Source organism: Gorilla gorilla, chromosome 9 (genome assembly GCF_029281585.2).
Source record: "Gorilla gorilla gorilla isolate KB3781 chromosome 9, NHGRI_mGorGor1-v2.1_pri, whole genome shotgun sequence".
NCBI lineage: Eukaryota > Metazoa > Chordata > Mammalia > Primates > Hominidae > Gorilla > Gorilla gorilla.
The window spans coordinates 138,488,256-138,495,167 of record NC_073233.2 but is presented as its reverse complement, the minus strand read 5'-3'; the positions used below and the strand labels follow the sequence as shown (position 1 = coordinate 138,495,167).

The window sequence follows — 6,912 nt, the reverse complement described above, 5'->3', positions numbered from 1 at the left end:
CATTTTCTTTCGTGTGTGTGTGTGATAAGAGCACTTATGATCTATCGTCTTAGCAAATTTAAGTATATAACACAGAATTGTTAACTGTATCACCACACTTCCATTAAACTCCCTTTCTGACTCTCATTTTACAGTTGACAAGACCAAGACCAGAGATACACAGTGTTCTCCTCTGATTCACAGTCAGATGCTCATCCCGCTATGGCTAACACTAAGTTCACAAATTATTGACAACACAGCAAGATTGTAAAGAGCATTGCTGCATCATGGACTTGAATTCAGAAGACTCAGGCTTACGCCCACTCCTGTGTGAGTGACCGTGGGCAAGCCCTTCCCCTTTCCCTTGGCCTTCATTCCTGTTCTTGTAACTAAGAGATAGCTATGGTAACTATAGCCATTGCTACTGTGCACGGTTGCTGAAGTTGGGACAAAATGAAATGTGAGGTTGCTCTGTAACTCTCAAGCCCCATGTAAACAGAGTGGATTGTTTGTTGTGGACTTCACAGCGAACTTTCACAAGTGAGCTCTAACAATCCCTAAGAAAGAGGTACTCAAGTGGATGTCATGAGATGAGTGGTGGAAACAGGGAGAGAGAGGACGACAGATAAAATAAGTCCACAGGGTTGGTCTAAGAAAGTTTTCTAAGGGAACAACGAGAATTTACTCATTTGATCAACTTTCCCTACTTTCTCTGCCCCCAACCATTGTTAACACCTTCAAGAAAGGAGAACTGAGAATGAGGGCTAACGCTTTGCTTAGAAAAACAGGTGATAAATCATAAAGCAATCGAATCTGCGGCAGGGAATGGGAAACACATGGCAGGTCCTTCTAATTAACTCTTTGATATGTTGCTCCAGGTTGGGTGTTGTTTCCAACGTTTTCCATTGACTTGTCCCAGGCCACTCTCTCACCATAGCAACTCAAGTTTACCAGAAAGTAGGAAAGTCTGCATTTGAGAGAGTTAAGGGAGTTTGATACAGTCCAGCTAACCACAAATGAAGAAGAAGAATGAGAAGGAGGAGGAGGAGGAGCAGAAGGAGCAGGAGGAGGAGGAGGAATAGGAGGAAGGGGAGGCCAGAGTGGGGTTGGGGAGACAGCCAAATATTTCCCTCCCTGCAAATATTCTTTGGGACATATCCTCTCTCTCTCTCCTTCTTATACACCTCATTCTCTCTCCGCCACCCTATCTCTCCACCTCCCTAAAAACTTCTTTCCTATGCATCTTTTTCTCACCAACTTAAGAAAGTGAGAGAAGAGCAAGAGAACTAAGTCCACATAGGTTCTTTGCAAATATTTGGTGCTGTTCGCACCATGAAGTGAGGGGAGGGCCTTATCAGTCTTGTTGTTTCTTATGCCAAAGGGCAGCTGAATACAATTTTTTGAATAAGTGAATAAATGAAGGTCCTCCCTCCTTTTGCTGTGGACTGTGGATTTTAACAAGAAGTCCCTGTACAGACGCAATAGGACACAGTGCAGCAGGTTGTAAACCTACTGGCCTGAGAACCTAAAGATCAGAGGTTCCGCTCAGCCTTGCCTCTACCATGGTATGTGGGCCCTGAGTTCCTCATGTAGCCTTTCTGAACTTTATTTGCTTCCCCTGAAAGCAAGGGCATTGAGCAAGAAATTATTTAAGGCCTCTTGAGGGCTCTAACCTTCTTTGAGTATTTCACCAATAAGCCTGCAAAGAAATAACCCTCCCCTCGTGGATGAATAGACTAGACTCAAGCTGCTGCTCTTTTCTAACTACAGGGATAGGCCAAGCTAGAATAAAAGGCAAAGAGTGTCCACTCTGTCTGTATATCTTGACCAAATTTGTATCTACTAAGGTGGGAAGGTGAAGCTAGAAACAGGGTTAACTGTCTGAATAATCCCAGCCTGACTTCCCCCAGGTATACAGGCTGCCCATACTAATTCAGTTCATGTCACCTTCTACTTTGCTCTTGCAGGCAAAACTCTGAACTCTCAACACCAAGAGATGGAAGAGGGCACCCAGTCCAACCTCTACCTCTAGGAAAGTCCTCACCCAAATTACCCCAGAGAGATTATTAGATCCTGCCCTTAAGCATTGTCAAAGAGCACTTGGCAGCTTCTCCAGGCATGTGCTGTACCATCTTCCGAAACTGAATTACACAGGGGTTCTCTATGTCATACACCAGGAAGCTACACATGTAAGAAAGCCTGGGCTATACCTTCAGTGCTTTGAAAACTGACTCTGACTTGCAGAGAACACTGGGCTTTGGGCGCCTCCCTTCGGCAGTGGCAGCTTCTTGGATAGAGACCAGAACAGGAAATGAAAGATTTCCATTTATTTCAAGACCCTTCTTGGGCATCTTTTCCACTGCCATTTGTAGCTGAGCTGTTTGAGAAATCAGGGTAGTCAAGTTACAGATGTAGCCACTGGCTGGGGATCAACCTAGACTCATGATCTTTTGGGGTCATGAGGTGAATGGAGAAGACTACTTTCCCTATACTTGGTCTATGTCCATGAACTCCAGACTTTAGGGGAATTGCTTTATATTAGCCAACTTAATGTCTAAAGTGCTAAATAAATAAACAGGTAATCTCTGGGGCCAAACTGCCAAAAGTAGCTCATACCTTCCTGCCTCCTAGAAGCCCTTTCAAAGAGGACATCAATGAACAGGTCGTTAGGAAAAAGCAAAATGTGGCTCACTTTGCAAATCTCACTTTTCCTTCAATGCTTCTTTGTCCCTATGGATTTCAACTCACTCCATTTGACATTCTCAGTTCCTTTGATAAGAAGTTCTTAGAAGCTTATGGCAACTCAGACCCCCTGAATCTGGAGGCAGGTCTGTAGGAATTATGGTAATCAGTTAAACAACCTTGAACAAGTTGTTTCACTTCTCTGAGTCTCAGTTTCTCACTCAAAAATGGTGAATAATTTGTAAGACTTCGCTAATAATCTACGACTCTACAAGAGGCAATAGGGTACTGTGGACAGAGAGCAGGCTTTGGAAACACACAAGACTGGGTTTAGATTCCTGCACTCCACCCAGTGTGTGACTTGGCCAAGCTTCTTCACTTCTCTAAACCCCCATCTGTGTATCTGTACAGGAATGAATGAATGAGTATGTGTGGCCAAGCTATGCAAACTCCAGGTTAAAATATTGCCTTGGGTTTTTTAGTAAATTGTTCAAGCCCATGACATTCTAGCAGAAAAAGCCTAGTGTCTCTTTCTTAAGGTGATTGTGTCCATGTGTTTTCCAGGAACTCTAGGGTTTACTCAACCCAAATTCACCCTGCCCTTGACCAAATGGCTCACCAGCTTCACAGGATGCTGCTCTGATGACACACCCTGCAGTCAGCATCTGCCCCTGCAGCTAGAATGGATTTCTGAGTGGGCATTAGCTGGGGGATACCACATGGGCACCAATGTCACAGATCTTCTGTCACAGTCCACCCTGAACCATTGCTTCTCAAATCATAATCCCTTGGCAGGACAGCTAGATGCAGCACGCATGACACAAACACCAGCCCTTGCCTACAACTTCAGCCATTATCTTGAGTCTGAGCAACTAGTCTAGTGGCAGCTGCACCCTTCCTTTTCAAGAGAGTTCTGGGATCAGATCCTTTCACAAACAGATCCCTCCCACCTGCCTGTTGTCCAGGTCTGCATACTGAAAAGTAAGACAGCATTTGCTAAGCCGTATTTCAAAAAGTTTGGTTATACCTTCATCTCAGGACAACAAGTGCCTGCTTAAGAGCCTTATGTTTGTGTAACTGGTATTTTTTTTTCCCCTGACTTTCCAAGGCCTAGTCTACTTTCTCCCTCCCTAGCTGAACAAAAGTGAAGTTGAAATAATTTGAACTACCCCTTTTAGTGGGCAGCCCATTTGATTTTTACCTTAGCCAGAGCCTTAATTTGTCCATGTGAGCATAGCAGTACCTTGCAGCACCTGAGGCACAATACATTGTTTAAAGAGTGACAGTGAGTCCCATTCCAATAAGAACCACACTCAGAGCAAAGGTTCCCTCGCCTGTGTGGAGAGTGACCCATGGTAGAAAATTTGCAGACTTCGTTACCTCTTCATCAGTTGAAAAATCTATTTATTCATTTATGTATTTAATTTTCCCCATCTAAGCCAGGGACAGTCAAACATTTTCTGTAAAGGGCCAAGTAGCATGATAAATATGTTAGGCTCTGCAGGCCACTTACAGTTTTGTCATGTATTCTTTTTTGCTCCCTGTTTGTATTATTTTGTTTACAACGCTTTAAAAATGTAAAAAAACAGATGATCACTGGAGTCTCACGGGTCCCTCGGGCCATACAGGGACAAGCAAAGGCTACATCCAGATACCAGAAATGCACTGACGCCCGTTCCTGGAAGCTGGGCTCCCACTCAGCCCCTGGGAGCAGCAGCCTCCAGCCCCTTGGGACCTTCAACTCCACCCTGCTGACCCACGCGGGTTGAGCCAGCATCCCTGAAGGCTGACACTGTCCTCCACTGAGACCTGAAAAATGGCATCGGGGCAAGGCCCAGGGCCTCCCAGGCAGGAGTGCGGAAAGCCTGCCCTGCGCTCTGCTTCTGAGGAGCAGGTAGCCCAGGACACGGAGGGGTTTTCCGCAGCTACGTTTTTTACCACCATCAGCAGGAACAGGAGGCTGAAGGGGCGGCCGCCCCTGCCAACCCAGAGATGGTCACCCTGCGCCTCCAACCTAGAAGCACCATGGGGCAGGTGGGACGGCAGCTCGCCATCACCAGGACGACATCAACCGGCACTATGACTTCGGAGTTCCAGACCATGCTGCAGCGTCTGCAGCCCACGGCAGAGAACGCCTACGAGTACTTCACCAAGATCGCCTCCAGCCTGTTTGAGAGTGGCATCAACCGGGGCCGTGTGGTGGCTCTCCTGGGCTTCGGCTACCGTCTGGTCTTACACGTCTACCAGCACAGCCTGACTGGCTTCCTGGGCCTGGTGACCCGCTTCGTGGTCTTCATGCTGCAACACGGCATTACCCGGTGGATCTCGCAGAGGGGCGGCTGGGTGGCAGCCCCGGACTTGGGCAATAGTCCCATCCTGAATGTGCTGGTGGTTGTGGGTGGGGTTCTGCTGGGCCAGTTTGTGGTAAGAAGATTCTTCAAATCATGACTCCCGGGGGTGTCCTTTGGGGTCCCAGCTGTGACCCCTGCCTGGACTTAAGCCAAGTCTTTGCCTTCCCCACTCCCTTGCAGGGGTCACCCTTCAAAAGTACAGAAGCTCTAGCAAGTGTGCACCCCCGCTGCGGAGGGCCCCTGCGTGGGGGCCAGTCAGGCTGCAGAGGCACCTCAACATTGCACGGTGCTAGTGGGCCCTCTCTCTGGGCCCAGGGGCTGTGCCCTCCTCCCTCGGCTCTCTGGGACCTCCTTAGTCTTGTCTGCTAGGCGCTGCAGAGACTGATAACTTGGGGAAGCAAGAGACTGGGAGCCACTCCTCCCCAGTAAGTGTTTAACGGTTTTAGCTTTTTATAATACCCTTGGGAGAGCCCATTCCCACCATTCTACCCAAGGCCGGGATGTCTGGGGTGTGGGGGTTGGTGGGTCTACCCTACATTCCCCAGGATTCAGCTTTTCTGGAAGATCAAAGCCTAAGAGCTGGGACTTGATCCTGGTCCTGGCCCTCCCTAAGCATCATGTGTCCCAGGAGCAGCACTGACTGGGAGAGGGGGACCAACGTCCTACCCAGCTCTCCCCCTGCCCCCATTCCTCCCTCCGGCCATACTGCCTTTGCAGTTGGACTCTCAGGGATTCTGGGCTTGGGGTGTGGGGCGGGGTGGAGTAACAGGCCAGAGCTGTCTGAACTTATGTGTCAGAAGCCTCCAAGCCTGCCTCCCAAGGTCCTCTCAGCTCTCTCCCTTCCTCTCTCCTTATAGATACTTGCTCCCAACCCATTCACTACAGGTGAAGGCCCTCACCCCCATCCCTGGGGGCCTTGGGTGAGTGATGTGCTAAGGCCCCTCCCCGCCCAGACTACAGGGCTTAGTTTAGGGCTTGGTTTGTTATTTCAGGGATAAGGAGTAGGGAGTTCATCTGGAAGGTTCTAAGTGGGAGAAGGACTATCAACACCACAGGAATCCCAGAGGTGGGATCCTCCCTCATGGCTCTGGCACAGTGTAATCCAGGGGTGGAGATGGGGAACTGTGAATACCTGAACTCTGTCCCCCCACCCTCCATGCTCCTCACCTTTCTGGGTCTCTCCTCAGTGTGGGGGTGAGAGTACCTTCTCTATCGGGCACAGCCTAGGGTGTTGGGGGTGAAGGGGGAGAAGTTCTTGATTCAGCCAAATGCAGGGAGGGGAGGCAGAAGGAGCCCACAGGCCACTCCCTATCCTCTGAGTGTTTGGAAATAAACTGTGCAATCCCATCAAAAAAAAGGAGAAAAAAATGTAAAAAACATTCTTAGCTGTAAGCTACTTATAGGGGGATAAAGACAGGACAGTTAATGGACACAAACATACAGTTAGAGAGAAGAAATAAGTTCTGTCCAGGCGCGGTGGCTCACACCTCTAACTCCAGCACTTTGGGAGACCAAAGCGGGAAGATCATTTGAGTCCAGGAGTTCAAGACCAGCCTGGACAACATAGCAAGATCTTATCTCTACAGAAAATTTTAAAAAAAGAAAAAAACGAGCCGCACAGGTCTGCAGTCCTAGCTACTCGGGAGGCTAAGGTGGGAGAATCCTTGAACCCAGGGATTTAGTTTGAGGTTGCAGTGAGCTATGATTGCACCACTGCACTCCAGACGGGGTGACTGAGTGAGACCCTGTCTCAAATATAAAGAAGGAATAAGTTCTAGTTTTCAATAGCGCAATAGGGTGAGTACAGTTAGCAACAACATATTGTGTATTTCAAAATAGCTAGAAGAGAGGATATGAAGTGTTCCCCAAACAAGGAAATGATAAACGTTCGAGGTGATAG

At 48.2% G+C, this 6,912-nt stretch overlaps 1 pseudogene; it reads left to right on the top strand.

The window, feature by feature from the left end:
* Window positions 1-4,477: 4,477 nt before the first annotated feature.
* Window positions 4,478-5,109, top strand: LOC101129110 (bcl-2 homologous antagonist/killer-like; annotated as a pseudogene).
* The last annotated feature ends 1,803 nt before the right edge of the window (window positions 5,110-6,912 follow it).